Source organism: Arachis ipaensis, chromosome B02, assembly GCF_000816755.2.
Source record: "Arachis ipaensis cultivar K30076 chromosome B02, Araip1.1, whole genome shotgun sequence".
Taxonomy (NCBI): Eukaryota; Viridiplantae; Streptophyta; class Magnoliopsida; order Fabales; family Fabaceae; genus Arachis; species Arachis ipaensis.
In genome coordinates this window covers 27,023,086-27,041,406 of record NC_029786.2, presented here as the reverse complement: position 1 = coordinate 27,041,406, position 18,321 = coordinate 27,023,086, and the positions used below count along the sequence as shown (strand labels likewise).

The window sequence follows — 18,321 nt, the reverse complement described above, 5'->3', positions numbered from 1 at the left end:
TAATTGGCCCTGGCTTCTTCTTGAACTTTGGTGCTTGAGGTCTATTATGTGGTGATTTCTCCCACAGTGCCTGGCCAGGGATTGAATTTATATGGAAGGCATAGGTGTTGTTGTATGCTTCCATGGTCAACCAGTTATGACAGAATTCATCTAGCCTTCTACCAGCCCTGGCCAAAGCGGCACATGCATGCACACATGGCATCCCTACATAGAATTAAAAAAAAAACCATATTTGTAGGCCAAATAAACATCATAGCCATACATAAACAAAATTTCAACTACAAATGAAAAATAAAAAAATTAAAAAATATGCATAAAAAAATCATACCACTTAGCTGCCAAAAACCACTGGTGCATGATCCCTTGCCTAAGTCCACAGCCATATTTGTAGGCCACCCATGAACTTCAAATATTTCATAATCTGCATCACCAGACCACATGAGAACCCAATTTTTTTATTCTTTTCTTATCTTTTCCAACCTACTTCTCTGTATTGGAAGTAGAATCATGTCATTGTTCCTCAACTTCACCTTGTTTCTGGCTATAGATCTCATGACATACATCTTGACCTCCTCCAATAGTGTGATAATAGGCTTGGCTCTAGGTTCTTTGATCCGTGAGTTGAAAACCTCACATGAATTATTGCAGATGTTGTCCATTTTTGGTGCATTGCTGAAGAATGCCCTGCTCCATGAAGTCTTTGGCCATTTGCATAGATAAGTCCAAGCATCCTTATTTAGCTTTTCCAATTTTTTCATCCCTTCGACGAATCCCTCTTGAGTTGTAGACCTTGCACATTCCCAAAGCAAACCTCTAAGTTAATTATCCTTCCACTGTTTGTTAAAGTTCCTCCATAAATGCCATACACAGAATCTGTGATGGACATTGGGGAACACATCCTGAACTGCATGAATAAGTCCCTGCAAACCCAACAAGCCAGTAACAAAGTTTCAAATCGAGCCTCAAACAGGTCCCTCATGTTATTTTAATGAACTCAATTTGGTCCCTAAATTTGTGTAAGTGACATCAACTTGGTCCTTTAGCAGAGTAAACAGATACTACCCCCTACCTATAATGCAACCATCAACTATGCAGCATACAACAATTACTCAATGAGTCTAAATAGCAGTAAACAGATTTATGTGTATAAACCAGCAAATTCAGAAAAGCTGTTAAGTTGTAAACAAACTTTGTAACCATGAAAAGAATAATGATGTTATTTATCATCAAATGACACCTTTCAATTAAGGTAAAAAGCTCTTTGTCAGAGGCTCCAAGTGAACATATTAACATAGTGCTGGTAGTAATTAAATACAACAATTATTTAAACTCAGCAGGTATTTAATACAACAATTATTTAATTTACACAGAAGTTATTCAATTTATACTACTATTATTTACAACTCAGCAGGTATATCTAAGAATCACTACCATTATTCAACATATCTAGCAATAAACAAGAACAATACCTTTTGCATGTCTGAAATAAAACACCAACCATGTTGTTTGTAATCACCCAAGTCTTGGTGCAACAATTCCAGAAACCATCGCCAATTCTCAGTGTTTTCGATGGACACTATTGCATAAGCAATCACATAAATGTGATTGTTTGCGTCTTGACCAATTGCAGAGAGGATTTGACCACCATGTTTTGTTTTTAGAAATGTTCCATCTAACCTTATAAGTGGTCTACAGCCAGCCTTGAAACCTCTTTTACACCCATCAAGAAAAATATACATCCTATCAAAAGTTGGATCTTCATCAGGATTGGGATGAGGTTTAACACCAATACTAACAGTGGAGCCAGGATTTGTTTTCAGTAATGTCAACCCGTAATCCCTAACCATACCATATTGGGCAGCAGCATCTCCATAAACTATGGCCCTAGCATCCCTTAGAGCCTTTGTCAGTGAAGACTTGTTGAGGTCCAAGTTGCACTTGCTCTTAAAGTACTGTGCAGCTTCACAATGTTTAAAGTTGGGATATTTTCTTAATTTCCTAACTAGTTTGCAACCCAGCCACTTCTTGTTAGCTAGCCTGTTCTTAGTCTCTCTCGGACAAATGTGATCGTCCATAAATGTCTTGATCTGCCAGTAGTTACCCTCACTGTCCTAGGAAGCATATACTACCCAGCCACAGTCCTCTCCCTTACACACCGCCCTCATCCTTAAACTGTCATTCTTCTTCCACCAGATCCGCCTTCCCTCCTGGATACAGTACTCACAAACAGCTTCCTTAAATTCCATCTTTGAATTAAATTTCATCCCAACCTCTAGTTTAAGCTCACCAAACCTTCCTCCTTCCCTAAATACCAGAAACACCTCATCTGACTCAACATCCTCGAACTCATCCTCAGAGTTCGGTGGAGTCTTCATTTCCTCAGAGTGCCAAGACTCTCCACCATCAGATTCATCATAAGCTCCATCTTGAGCATCATAATATGCTCTCATTTCACCAACCTTAGGAATCGGGCCAAAGAAGAATTCATCATCTTCAGACCCTGAGTCTGCACACACAAGACTGTCATCCTCAAGTATAACTGAACTCTTTTTATTAACTTCTTCATTATTAGTTGTAGTCCTCTTTTTAACATCATTCTTCTTTCCAATTGATCTCTTTACAAACACTTCTTCTTCCTCACTGGAGACATCATCACCAGCAGGCCTATACGGTTCGTCTTCTACACTGTCATAACTATCATGGCTGTCTGAAGATTCTTCCTCACTAGACAAGCTAACAAACACAGTTTCAGGATCCTTTCCCTTACCAGATGCTCTTCCAAAAGTTCCAGTTGTAGCTGATCTTGTTAAAGGTCTCCTAGCATGTATAGCTGCATTTTTTACTTTTTGAGGGCCTTTCTTTGGTATATCAGACCTCCTTGATTTTTGTGATGCTGATCTTGTTAGAGGTTTTGAAGTGGACTGGGCCGTTGACTTTGGTGGTGGGTTAGGCTTGCTTGTAGGAGCAGCATTGGACTGGCCTATTCTTTTTTGTGGTAGGTTGGGCTTGGAACTAGTAGCAACTGTGGGTTTGGCCGTTGTTTTGGGTGGTGGGGTGGGCTTAACAGTGGGAGCAGCAGCAGTGGGTGCTGCCATTTTTTTTGTGGTGATTTGAAATAACTAACAGTAGATGCAATAATGTGACTCTTATGCTTTGACCCTGGAATACCTTTACCAGTAGGCATAGTTGGAGGGGTTGTTGTTGGATTAGGAATTGTGGTGTTTATTGGTTATGAGATTGGAATTGGTGGTGATGTGGTAGAAATTGTATTGGCTGTGACATTGATAGAGGGTATGCATGTGGAATAGAATCTGCTAGCACTATTAACTCCTTGCCTTTGGATGATGCTACTTCTGTTATCTCATGAAACACAGGTTCGGAGACCCCATGTTCATAATACACATGGACAATTCCCTTGTTGGTCTGAGCAAGATAACACATCTTCATGAGCTCTTTCTCATGTGTCAAAGCTCTAAGACCACTTTGCAATGGCCTATTAGGCACCAGCCACCAACAGTGAGTCACATTGTCATACCCAAGTGTCTTATAGTAGTCTCGGACAAAAAATACATCAACTGTGTCTACGTCAAGTCTTGGCAACTAAGAAGTCTGTCCACCACTGTAACTCACACTTCCATCATGCTCTGTGACGAATAACCCTCCATGGTGAAATATGATGGTAATACAAGGGTCTCCCATCTGCAATTTAAAAACAAAATTTCATGATCAACCTCATCATCTTCAACCATATCAACAACTTGAAAACCACATTAACTGTAAATGCAGCAACGAATAATAGATAAGAAATAGCTTTTCACCATGACAAATAGCCCTTATACAGTCAACACTTTCATTATCCTAACCACTCAAAAAACTACTTGCGATCAAACCCTAGCTAAATATTGTGAAACATAATCATGCATACCCACAGATTACACTCCAAAAAATTGTTTCTAACTGCTGAAGAGATTAAACTAACAACCTTAAAAAAAATAGAGCATTCCTTATATCACATTATATTTTTTCTTTTTTCCCTTACCTTTTTCAGAGAAACCAGCCTTCGATACAGTCTTCGTTTGAGGCAGATGACGATATCCGATCCTATATAGCAGTCGTGCTCCACAGAAATTGCAACAGTTACAGCAATCCATCCACCGCCATTGATGAGTATAGGGGAGGAGGGGTTTCTGTTGTATTTTGAGGGAGGGAAGACAATGCGTTACGTTAACGTTTGATGGAGGACTCTTCAAAACCAACTTTGGACTGAAACAATGTCGTTTTAGGGCATTTACGCGCCACCAACGATACTACGTCATTTCAGCGTTGCCCAGGTGTCACCAACTTAGCCACATCAGCTTTCCGAACACGCCAGCTGGAGGAAATGTGCCGGAAGGACAACACTGGGTCCCGGAGTGTAACTTCAGGTACTATTTTGAGTAATTGTTAAGTTCAGGGACACTATGAAGCACGAGTGTAACTTCAGGGACCACTCTGAGGCTTAGCTCGATATTTCGATATAAGTAGTTAGAGAACGTGTTAAAATATTAAGATGTTAGATTATTTAGATTTAATTAATTAGGATCATTGGATTTATTAACTAAAAGACTATTAGTTAGTATAAAATATTGGAACATGAATAATTAATTTTTTAAAATTACATAAAGCTTTTTTTACCAAATACTTAAGATATTGCTAATTAATATTAATATTGTTATATGATTATACTCATCAAATAGATTTTTTTAATTAAATTATGAAACTAGTTACAAGAGCATTAGTTAGTAGAGAACATTAGAAATTTTAAAATTTACATAAAGTTATCTTTTAACGGAAAAGTTACTAATAAATTAATTATGAGGCAAGGGCATTAGAAAATTAAATTTTATAATTTGAATTAGTAAAAATATTTAAAATATGAAATAAAACACTAATTTTAAAGATTTTAGCCTAAAACCGGACCAACGGACTAAACCAGTTGAATCAAGCCCATTCCACATAACAAAACCCCATTTATAAGCTAACATTCAGCTTCTCCCTCCCTTATTCTTTCATTCCACGAAGAAGAGAAGTGAAAGGTGAAAAACCTAACCCCAAAATTCACTTCCAACTTCAATCTTCCGTAACTTTTAATATGGATCTCCGATTGACGAGTCATTTGTGGCCACACATTTGTCTCGAAATTCTCTTCAATTTTATCTAAACAAAGTGGTAAAAAACTTTGCATTTTGTGCCCAGTTTTCTCTTCTTTTCTATTTTTGCATTTTGGTTAAGGGTGATGAGAGATTTTCATAATTTTGATGGTTTAGGTGTAATTTAGCATTGGGTTTTCATTGGATTTTATTCCAATCATCGGTGGGTATGGTAAAAAACTATTATCTCCGTTGAATCTTCCAATTTTATAAGGTTAGGGTTTTGAAATTTGTGAATATGTATGAAATTAAATGAAATTAGGTTGAATATATGTGAAGTTGATGTCAAATTAGTGAAGTAGAGTGCTTGAATTGGAACACTGGTGGTTGGAAGCTTGGCAAGAAGACTTTAGAGGCATGGAAACTTGTGGAAACAAGGTCTTGATGGGTTTTGTGGCTTGGGAGGAAATCCGCCAAGGTATGGTTTTAGTTTCTTGTAGATAATATGTAATGTTGTGTAAAAATTTAGGCTAGTTGTTATAGGATAGGATTGAATGTTCTGAATTGTTGATATAGTGGACTAAACTTGTATAAATATGATATTGATATTGATTGGTGAAGTTGGTGGAATTCTATGTGAAAATGGTTTGAAGAAATTGCTGAATTTATGTGTTATAACGATTGTGAATTGGATAATGAGTATGTGGTAGTGTGCAAGAATAATTGATGTTGAATTGTTGGATTTGATGGGTTGTTGATATTGATTTGTAAATGATGATGGTGATAAATGAAATTCGACTTTGATTGGTTATGCTTAGAATGGCTATAAATTAATGATTGAATATTTGAAAGGTTTGGGAATGGTAAGGAATTGAATTGATTTGAATTGTGTTGTTGAATGGTTAAAATGAGTAGTTGGCTTGTATTGTGAATTTTGAAAACGAGAAGAATTAGCAAAATATCGTAAAAACCTATCTTTAACCAACTTTGGTGGACCATAACTTGGCCATTGAAGTTTAGAATTGAGTGAACTTTATTTCAAATCGAAGATGATTATGAAAGTTTTAAAATGATTTAATGATATGGAAAATTGGAATTTTATAAAGAAAGTTATGAATGTTGGAAGTTAGGTATAAAAAATTGAACTCTATGATGTTGCAGAAAACAAAAAATTCTGGTTTGTGTACCTACGCACACTACCATGCACACGCACAGTCCAGAGCATGTGTCAAAATACGCACACCCTAGAATTTTACAAGTTGTGCATACGCACAGCAACGATGCATACGCACAAGTCTTGTTTTTCACACAATACTCTGTTTTTAACTGTTTGACCTTTCCGACATGCTTGTAAATTTTTGTAACCCATGTTTAAGGTCCGATAACTAGTTTTTAGGCTTCGAAATAAGAGCGAACATTTTGATGATGTTGAATTGATATTGAGGAAAACTGAATTAAGTGTAATGAGAGTTACAAAGAGGATAACTGATTTTTGATTGGGACATGATGAAAATGATTATGAATGTTGAGATGTTGGGTTATGAAGGGGATAATTATGATAATGTGAACGATTGATTGAGATTATGAGGGTAATATGAATGATTATGAGATTGAGATATGATGATGAGTTGATTATGATTAGAATGGAGTTGATTGAGTGATAATGAGTTAAGGTTAATGTTTGAGACACCTGGGCAATATGCAAGGGTTGTGGTTTGTCCCACTTGCTCCGGGTAGTAATTGAGACACCTGAGTAGTAGCAAGAGTTGTGGTTCGTCCCACTTGTTCTGGGTTAATAATTGAATGGGTAGTAGCAAGGGTTATGGTTTATTCCACTTGCTCCGAGTTAGTAATTGAGACACTTGGGTAGTATCAAGGGTTGTGGTTTGTCCCACTTGCTCTAGGTTAGTAATTGAAACACCTGGGCAGTAGCAAGGGTTGTGATTTGTCCCACTTGCTCCGGTTTGAGTTTGTAAACACCTACCTGGGTAGTTGAAGGAGTAGTGGTTCATTCCACTTGCTTTGGTTTAAGCGGGTAGTATGAAAGGGTTATGGCTTAGTCCCACTTGTTTCGCGAGGTGGTGTTTCTGTCCAGGGTTCGCTATCAGACATATCGGGTTTGGCTGTATAACTGACAGATGATATCATTGGCCATAGGGCAGAAATGCGTCATATGAATTTGTATGTTTTGTTTGGGTATGCATCTATTTGTCTTTCCTAATTGTTTTCTGTAATTAAATTTTACCTGATCTATTTGCTGTAAATGCTATCTATATCTGTGCTTTCCTTGTCTGTCTTGTTTGTGTTTATTTTCTGAGAGATCCCTCATGCTGGTGGAGAAGACGCTGAGAATTGTTCCACATGGTGAATTGGAGATTTGCAGAGAATGGAAACATTATATTAGATTCCTTAGATATAGTTACCCTATTTTGGTTTACTAAAAATTTTAGGATATAAATATGGGTTGTTGGAGTTTTTGGAATGCCTCTGGTTTTTCGAGATATTATTTATTATTTATATGGGCACCTTTACCATACTAAGAACCCCGAATTCTCATTCCATACATATTGTGTTATTTTCAGATGCAGGACGTGACGTGCCTCGCTGAGCGTGCTGGATTGTTTTCTTGGAAGCGAAGACTTATCTTTTGGGACTTATATTCTATTTTAGTTTATGTATTTTGTTCTCCACTTTTGTACCTTATGTTGTATATCTCTCTTAGAGGATTATTTTGGAGAAACAGGATGATTCTGTTGTTGCCACTTGAGGGCTATATTTGTACACACACACACACACACACACACACACACACACACATTCTAGCCAGTCTTGGCTTCACAGGTCGAGTCTAGAGCTTGATTATACTTATCCATTTGAACTCTATATATATCTGTCATTTGATTTTCTATATATGCTTTCTGTCTTATCATTTTTCGTTAGCGATGCGTCTTCGGATTTTGTTTTGATCGTTTTCTTTCAAAGCTCCTAGCTATATTATCCTTGTTATATATGTATATATTTTACTTTTAGAGGTCGTAGCACCTCGCCACCTCTGATTTACCTCCTAGGTGTAAAGTTCTGTGTGGTAGGGTGTTACATTATGGTATCAGAGCAGTTCGTCCCCATAGAGCTTGGAAAATGAACTGACTATGCTTCTGAGCGTACTTTGGATTGTGTGAACATGCTATTTAGGATGTCTGCATGACATATATAGCATATGTGTTCATGACTATACTTTTGGGAATCCGAAGCACTAGACTTGAGATGTTAAGACTGATCACCTTAATATCAATTGTTCGGTATGGACAAGATCCAATTGGCCTCTCGTGGATGTGAGCGAGGTTGAGGATGAGGACAGAGCGGTAGTAAGGAGATTGATCCTTTAAATGATCAGACCAATTTTGTGGCTACTATTAAGAACATGATGGCTGCCATGAATGCTAGGGTTACTGCAACTAACAGAATGGTATAAAAGACGGAACAAGCAAACTAGGAACGGAGATGGAGGCGGTAATGGACCTGATAGTGGAGCCAAGTAAGGGATTAGAACTCGTGCAGCTGAAGTAAAGGCCAATGATGATTAGTTAGTGAGATAAAGAGATTCAAAGAGGTTTTGGTAGAAGTGGGTAAATAATTAGGTCCTTAGTGGCAAAAGATCAGAGTGGCACGGTGGAAGCGCGATGGTTCCAAATAACTATACAGTTAATCTGTATAATTTAGTTATTGTTAGAATTATTATACACCAGTATGTAAAGACTAATAATTGCTATTCTTATAGAGGCTTCGATTTCTCTTGTTACGTTGTGTGACATTGTTCATCTTCCTGTCTAACAACCTACTACCTTACATTAGAGAGGCTAGATTCGAAAATACAATAGAGCTAAGGTATTTAATGTTTGACAATTTCTTTCTCTCAAGCAGTAGAGCCCCGAAACCCATAGTTTCCGCATTTCGTGGGGTGAGATCACCATTGCACTCCAAGATGTCGCTTACCATAATGGTTTACACATAGATGGTGAGCCGATCAAGGATTGCACCAGAAATTTTCAACAGTGTTATGGGCACTCCACATGACAGTGGGTTTAGGTCTTGGTTGGTAACAGGCCACCACTGCAGCCAGAGTACATGAAGCAAAGTCATGGTTTGAGGATGACCTAGTGATTTTAATTAAAGACTATGAATATAATTGATTGCCTGGTTAATAAAGGATTGAGGAATTAGGAGATTGAGGTAAAGAAGCATTGCTCTCATCAGTTTCCTCTTTGTAATCAAAATTTTGAGGACAAAATTTTTATTAACGTGGGTAGGATGCAAAACCTAGGTAAATAATAAATAATTAATTAATTCTTAATAAATAAATTAAATGATAGCAAAAAAGTTTATGAATTTAATATTTATAATTCAGGAAAAATGTCGATGAGAATTTAATTTAGAAAATAAAATTAAGTGCAAAAATGTAATCAATTGTGAAAAAATGCATACCGGAGTTAAAATTAGTTGTACCAACTTAATTCTATCTATTACTACGTGTGAGGAGATTAGAGCTGTGGAAATGACAAGAAAAAAATTTAGAATGAAAATTCGGACGCTTATCTTAAAGGTTTTATCCCAAGGTAAGGCCACTAAAATCAAACCAGGTCTCATTAAACCCAAGCCCATGGCCCAAGCCCATGATATAGAACCCAATTTCACCAACATTTATCACTCATTCCCCCCTCCCCCCATTCAAGAGACAGCCATGGAGGAGAGAAAGAGAAGGAGAGAAATGCCCTAACACTATTCACATCCCTACTTCAAATCCATATAACTTTCAATCCGTAGCTCTTATTGACGAGCCGCTTACGGCTACGCATTCGACTTGGATCCCTCTTTAATTCTATCTAGGTATTATTGGATACTCTATCATGGATTTTAAATGGGTTCCATCCTAATTTTGTGTAGATGATGATAAAATAGAGCTTGTTTGGATTGAATTTGGGGGTGAAATGGAACTAGCTTGGTGCAATTTGTTGCAGGATTGAAGTCAAAGATCACTTTGGTATGGATTTTGGTGGAGCTTGAACCAGTGGAGGTTAAAATTGCCGTAGAAGAGATTTTCCGAGGTTGAGACCACCATCAATGAAGGTTCGGGTCTTGATTTCGGATAGACATTGTGTCACACTATCTGAAAACCTAGGTTAATTACCTCTAGGATATCGTTGAATGAAAATAATTATTTTTGTGGATGATTGATTCATAGTGTGGATTTTGTGTTGGTTGATGATTGAAATGATGATGTGTGTTAGCATGAATTTGAGTAATAATGTGTAGGTATGGTTGAATTAAAAAGTGTTGTGATATATAGTTGCTATTATATTGATTGGTGTGAAATTGGGCTGGAGGACGTGATAGGTTTGGTATTCCCTAGGAGGTAAGCTATGATAGGTTGCAAAATTACCATGTTGAGATTGATTATAGAATGATATAGTTTGGTTGAGCAATTACATTATTGATATTGGTTTGTTGATGAAAACTTGGAAAGTTGGATAGTTGTGTTGGAACTTGTTTGATTAGGTGTTGAGGGGATAGAACTTGATAAATGAATGTTGATATTCTTAGAAATAATTTTGGAGTAGTTTGAAATTGAATTGGAATGAGAACTGGTAAAAAAATGGATAATTGGTTAGTTTTGGTAAAAATAGAATTTTAACAAATTTCGACAGGTCATAACTTAGAGCTCAGAGTTTGAATTTCGGTGAAATTTATATTGAATTAAAAGTGGAGAAGACAACTTTAAAACTGTCTAAGAACATATGAAAAATGAATTTTGTAACAAAAGTTATGCATGTTTGAAGTTTAGTGTCAAAAACTGAATTTTGAAAATATTGTAGAAAACTAGGGCCATGCGTCCGCATGACCCATGTGTACTTATGACATGCAAATAGAATTGAAACCATGCATACGCATGACACCCTGTTTTTCAGAAATGATGATTTTGGACTGTTTAGCCTTAGCAGTCTGTTTATAAACCTTTCTAACCTCTGTATAGAGTTAAATAACCGATAATTAAACTTTGAATACACTGGGGAGTGATATAATGAGATGAACTAATTAATTTCTAGATAAACATTTGGTAAACCGGATGAAATTGTTAAATGGGAATGTTGGCCTCGTCCTGCCACAGTGAGGACGGAAGTGTTATTCCACTCATGAGAAAACAAAATTGATTATTTGATAACAAATTGAGATTAATGAATTGATTGATTGATAATTTGATAAAGAGATGTGGGTTAATGAGTTAAATCACTTATGAAATTACTTACACTACAAGAAAACAACTCTATTGCCATGTGATGAGCGGATATTTTATACGCTTTTTGGCATCATTTTCATATAGTTTTTAGTATGTTTTGTTTAGGTTTTATTAAGTTTTCATAGGTTTTAGTACAAAATTTACATTCTTGGATTCTAATTTAAGTTTTTGTGTTTTTATACAATTTCAGGTATTTTCTGCCTGAAATTGAGGAGGTGGAGCAAAAGTCTAATTCAGAGACAGAGAAAGTGCTGCAGATGCTGTCCAAATCTGACCTCCTTGCACTCGAAAGAGCTTTTCTGGAGCTACAGAAGTCCAAATGGAGCGTTCTTAACGTCTATAGAAATCTAACATCCAAAGCTTTACAGAAATGTATAATATTCGATACTTTGCTTCAGAATTGAAGGCCCAAAACTGACGTTCAACGCTAGCTTCCTGCCCTATTCTGGCGTCCAACGCCCAAAGGAGAAGAGACCAGCGTCCAACGTCCAAGAAGGACCCCCTAGCCAGTATTCCATGCCCTAGAGGCTTCCTAGCACGTGGATCTTAATCAAGTTAAGCCCAAAAACTCACCAAGTGGGCCCTAGAAGTGGATTTTCGCACTAAAAGACTGCTTTACCCTTCTTATATATGTAATCCTTAGTCATTAGTTTAGTATTTATTTGAGAACTTTTACAAACTTAGAACCTTTTTTGACACTTACACGTTTTATCATTGTATTTTCTATCAGTATGAGTTTCTAAACCTCCTAGGTTGAGGGGAGGAGCTCTGCTGAGTTTTATGGATTAATAAAGTACTACTGTTCTATCTCAATATGTGTTTGATTCTCTATTCTAAGATATATATTCGTTCTTCCTCATTATGAATACATTGAACCGGCACAAGGTTATCTCATTCTACACGGGTTCAGAGTGAGTCTTTCATCGGACAATGATGAACCACTAGCTTGATTATAAATCTCTTAGTCGGCTAATCCACGACTTCGTTGGGGACTTCTCGAGACACTAGTTCAGCCGAGGTACTGGGAGATTAGAGTCTTTGTGGTAAAGGCTAGAACCAAAGGTGCATCATTCTCTGATCCAGAAGATTCGACCTTGTCTGTGGCGTTTTGAGTAGCATCACTAAGGAGAATGAATTGCAGGAGCTTCACCCTCAATCAGACTAGATCCACACTAACCCTGGGGTTCGATCTGGAGGAGCATTGGCGATCCCTTAAGAAATGCGTTGATCACATACAGCCTGCCATAGAAGAAATCATTCACAATTGGAATAGACAGTAAAATCGAATTGATCCAGAAGAATAAAGCATCTCTGAAGCCTTAACCATCTTCTTATCAATGCATTCACCATCAACTGAGTAATGTTATCTTTATATTACTTTTATGCGTTCTAAACAACCAACCAACTTTTCTATCCGCCTGACTAAGATCTACAAGATAACCATAGCTTACTTCAAGTCACAATCCTCATGGGACCGACCCTGATTCACTCAGGTATTACTTGGACGACCCAATGCACTTGCTGGTTCAGTTGTGCGAAGTGTAATTCTGCGCTACCAAGTTTTTGGCGCCATTGCCGGGTATTGTTCGAGTTTGGACAACTAACGGATTATCTTGTTGCTTAGATTAGATAATTTCCTTTCTTTATAGTTTTAGTTTTATTTTATCTGAGTCTTTTATTTTCTTTTCAAAAAGTTTTCAAAAATCTTTTCTTTTCTTTTCTTTATCAATCTTTATTTTTTGTTTGAGTCTTTTGTTATGGTTTTTGTTCTTGATCGAATTTCTTTGAGTCTTTTTTCAAAATATTTTCAAAAATAGTGTTTTTTGTTTGAGTTTGTGTCAATTTTTAAGTTTGGTGTCTTCTTGTGTCTTTTCTTTATAATTTTCGAAAATTGTGTCTTGGTTTTCAAAAATTTAAAATTTGGTGTCCTTTGCATGCTCTTGTTTTCTTTGAATTCTTTGAGTTTTGTTCTTGGTGTTCTTCTTGATCTACAGAGTGTTCTTATTTTTCTTCTTGTTTTGATCTTAAAATTTTTAAGGTTGGTGTCCTATTGCGTTTTTCTTTAAAATATTTGCGTAGTAGTGTCCTTCGATCTAAAAATTTTAAGTTTGGTGTCTTTTGTATGTTTTTCTCTTTCTTCATTAAATTCAAAAATTAAAAAATAAAATATCTTTTCTTATCTTTAATTATAATTTTTGAAAATCTTGCCAATTTAATTTAAAAAATTTTAAATTTGGTGTTTTCTTATTAGTCAAATCCTGACAGAAGGAGTGTAGATGCTGTCAAATCCTGACCTCCATGCATTCAAATGAGCATTTTTGGAGCTATTGAGGTCTACCTGACGCACTCTCAATAGTGTTAGAAAGCTAACTTCCAGGGCTTTCTATCAATATATAATGGTCTATACTTTTCTTTGGATTGGACTGCCCAAAATGGGCGTTGAACGCCCAAGTTACCCCCTTTCTGGCGTTCAACGCCCCACAAGGACCAATGCCAGCGTTGAATGCCCAAATCTGGCGTTCAACACCACCAAGGGAGCAAGAAAGTATAAAGACACCCCCTAATGGGCGTTCAACGCCCATTCTTCAAGTTGGACGCCAAGCTCGGCCCAAAACACTCACCAAAGTGGGCCCAAAAGTGGATTTTCGCACCTTTAGCCTAATCTATCCTATCTTTGTACATTTTCATTATTAGATTAGTATATATAGGAGAAGATCACCCATGTTTAGCACCTTCTACCACCACTTTCAAATTACACACTATTTTCTGTAAAGCATGAGTAACTAAACCTCCTAGATTAAGGTTAGGAGCTCTGCTAATTCTCATGGATTAATAATATTACTATTTCTATTTCAATATATGTTTGATTCCTCTTCTATGTGCATTCTCGTTCTTCATCTTTATGAATCTGGGGTGGAACAAAAGTATGACCCCTTGTTTTACATGAGTTCTTTGCGAGTCCTAGCTGGATAGCGTTGAGCTGCAGCTTGAGAATACATCACAGGTTCCAACAAGTTATTTGGGCTAATGGGATATGTGACATAAAATCCTGTTAGTCATGGGTAATTGAGGTTTCTGTGGCGCTAAGGCTAGAATCATAGAATTTCATTCTCTGATCTGGAAGATTTGACCTTGTCTGTGGCATTTTGAGTAGGATCTTCAGAGGCTGAATTGCTAGAGCTTCACCCTTGTTCAGATTGAATGACCACTGGCACTGTCATTTGATTTGAATCAGAGGAGATTAATGACCACTGGCCCTGGCTTTAATCACTTATAGCCTTGCCATGGAATGAATCATTCACTATTATAGTAGACAGTAAGAAAAGTTAATCCAGAAAGATAAAGCACCTCCAAAGCCTTAACTGATTTCTCACTATTATTTCTCTGCTATTTCTTTATTGCTTTCTTTAAGTGTTTATGCGCATTCAACAACAACCAATCTCTTTCTATTCGCCTGACTAAGATCTGTAGGATAACCACTGCTTGCTCAATCCAACAATCCTCGTGGGATCAACCCTCAATCACCTGAGGTATTACTTGGACGATCCGGTGCACTTGTCGGTTAAGTTGTGCGGAGTTCTAAATTTCGCGCACCAACCTCGTCCCCAAACAAAAGCAAGTTCAATTTTCTGCATTATGAAATTATTAAAATCAAGCAACAATTGACTCAAATACTTGCCAACACAAACTAATGCATTGGATTTTACAAAGTCGGCTCTCTTAGGTATGAGACAGGACTTACTTCACACACTTTGTCTTTAAACCTTTATTTTCTGTATCAGGTGTAGCTTTAGTCAGAAGATTTCTTTGCACAGTATCTTCAAACGAGTTCCATAATACCTACCAAGAAGAAACTGTGGAGGTGAAATTCTTACTTCCGCAGTCATAAATTTCAAGATTTTTGGATATGTTAGTCAAAATATAAACACACCTCAACTGATAATATCTTTGGAGGTGGATCTAAAGGCCGGTCATTTTTATCAGTTTCAACTTCACCTAGCCTTAAAAGATTATACATTGTATCTCCTTTTACCTGTGAGATAAAATAACAATGAGTACACCAATCACAGATCCCTAAAAGATTACAAAATTCTTGTTGGAAAAAAAGGAGGTTCTGATGCAACAACATTCAAGTACCTTTCCAAAAATAGTATGCTTCTAATAAAGCCAATCACAACAGTCAAGGGTTATGAAAAACTGACTCCTATTTGAATTAGGTGGCCCAGCATTGGCCATTGCAACCAATCCTCTGTGCTTGAATTTCAGACAGAAATGAAACTCATAGGGAAAAACACCCCATAAATACTCTCACCTCCTAAACAATACATTATTTGCCAAAAAAAAAAAGACATGATTTTACAATTACGTTAATACAGATCAAATTTTAGAAATAAAACACCTGGTTTTTTGAAAAATATAAATATTTAACAGCCAGAATCTTAAGGAGAAAATATTTTGACATTGTGTTTAAACAACTTTCACTACTTCAACTTATCTAGGTACCCTCAAAATCTTTGTCAATATAGTACAAAATGGCAAGGAAACATTATTCTTTCTTTCCCCAAAATAGTCTAATGGCTATATTGAATTATTGATTCAAAAACAACAGGCCAAATGACTTAAGGTTGCTTTCCACTATTGGATGAATTTGCATTTCCTATCCCAAATCATCAAACATTGCTTTCATTCTACAGTTAGTTATACAAGCTTGAAAAATTAATATATAATGTAAGAGTTTCACTTCAAACTAAAAAAAAAAAAAAGAAAAAATAAGCGGATAAAAAAAATAAAAAATAGAACAATTTAACAGCACATCTTGTGACTTTTGTGCTAAAATTGGAACTCACATTCTATTCTTGAGAATCAGAAGCAGCTTCTTTCAAACACGGCCTCATAATCTTTGCAAGCTTTGCATAAGCATCGAAGCAAAGCTGCATTCCTTGCATGCAAGAAACTAGAATGTCACTGATAGTTCGTTCCTTGCATTTCACAATTATGTTAATATAAGAGTTTCTCTCACTAGAGCCTAAACAAAACAGCAATGCATCAATCCTTTGAACAGAAAACATTGGCATTTGCTAAGTATTGTTCTTGAGAACAATAACATAAATGGGCACACCTCGTTAATCTTTGGGGTAGATCATTCCCTAGTAAATGTAAGTTGAGTAATTTCATAACGAGAAAGCATGCATGTAATCATCAAGCTTCCATCTTGGGAGTTTTCCTTCTCAAAAATAGGATCAACGACAAGATTTTTACTGAGACAGGATTGTAATCATTAAAAAAAAATAAAGAAACGTGTAATTTTTGGGGATAATCAAAACTAAGTAGAAGATTACAGAAGATCACATTTGATAGTAATTCAAAATTTCAAGACAAAATTTATAATAGACACAGCTTAAGCACCAATGAAGCAGGTATAAACACATTCAAAAGACTACAAATGTGAGAAAGATTCATACCACAGAAACTGATGCAACGAGGTCATACATCATTATTCCAACATCAGCCAGGGCAAGGCTAGCACATGATATGACAACTGGGAGATCACTTGCATATATAAAATAATATTGATGATAATCAGCAAACAAAACATATTTTTTTTCAATAATCTCAATTAATCTTTGACGCCTTCAAAGTTTAAAATACATACAAATCAAATATTTATGCTTATGAAAGATGCATTCCAAGAGAAGAACCGGTATACAATAACAAATCAAGCCAGTAAATAACTAAATACTAACGTTTTATGCATTCACGAGTTAAATGGTACTTGTATAAAACACAAGACATGGTAACCATATGCACACAACAGTCTTAATTGAAGAAAATTTGCACTATATTAATCACTATGGAAGACACAGTATAGTAGGCATATGCCATCAATTCTCATATCTACTTGAGTAATTAAGGTCTTACACAAATGAGCTTCTGATTGAAAAAAGTGGTTCAACTTAAGAAATGACATTTTCCCCACACAAGTCACAAGGTGTCTCCATACTCAAAAGTGTGGGGCTAAACTAATCATTCTAAGGCATTTGACATATTTTAGACTCTGGTAGTGAAATTTAAACCTTGGTTCTGAAAGAACAATTAACGTAACTTCATTTTTATATTGCTTTTAGGTAAATTTATTTTTATATTAATGTGATCATAGACGTAGCCAATTTGAGATTTAACAAACCCTTCATGCAACATTGTTGTTTCTAAATAAAATCAATTTATTAGGATTTTAAATATATACATTAGTATCAAAATAAAAGAGTGTCCCGAAATCAAAATTTAAAAACTAGCAAATCAATTTATCAGAATTTCAATTAAGAGAATAAACAATTCATCAAACACTTGGAGTGCTTGAGAATTTGAAACAATGCTATCCATTAAGAGATAATAAAACTAATCGAATGTTATATCACATAGCAAAGCATTAAAAATCTGCAAATGAAAAAAAAACGAGAAAAAGAGAAGGAGAACCAAAAACTAAGAATGAATGGAAAGAAGAGTGCATAGAAGGGATAGAATGCCGAAGGAGAACATGAGCGTCATTGGCGGAAGAGAGTTGACCGAAGAGACACTTTCTCTCGATCTCAAATGCTTGGGCGTTGCGATGAGATCTGGAAACGCATTGATGAAGGAGGCGCATTAGCTCGATCTCAATAGCTTTATGGCAGAAGCAGAAAGGAGATGAACTCTAGCGGCGGCAGAGACAGCGATGGGGGAGGAGACGGCGATGGAGATGCATGACAGTGGAGATGTCTATCATGAACTTAGGATTTCGGTGAGCTCTCACTTTTCGATTCTCTCTCTTCGAATATTTTATTAAATTTTGAAGGAGTTTTAATTATATAGTAATTATAACAATAAAATTTATTGTTAGTCTGTGAAAATTTATCAAAATGT

The 18,321-nt window shown here is 36.2% G+C and overlaps 1 long non-coding RNA gene across 4 annotated transcripts; it reads right to left on the bottom strand.

Moving 5' to 3' along the window:
• On the bottom strand, positions 14,249 to 18,225 carry LOC107625173. Of its 4 annotated transcripts, none has more exons than XR_002357288.1 (6): positions 16,884 to 18,225; positions 16,541 to 16,645; positions 15,559 to 16,352; positions 15,353 to 15,454; positions 15,164 to 15,261; positions 14,249 to 15,050 (listed from the first exon to the last, which is right to left on the bottom strand). It is a non-coding gene; the product is annotated as an uncharacterized LOC107625173 (long non-coding RNA). The 4 variants fall into 4 exon arrangements; XR_002357289.1 differs by having other exon boundaries at positions 16,269 to 16,352; XR_002357290.1 differs by lacking the exon at positions 16,541 to 16,645 and having other exon boundaries at positions 16,269 to 16,360.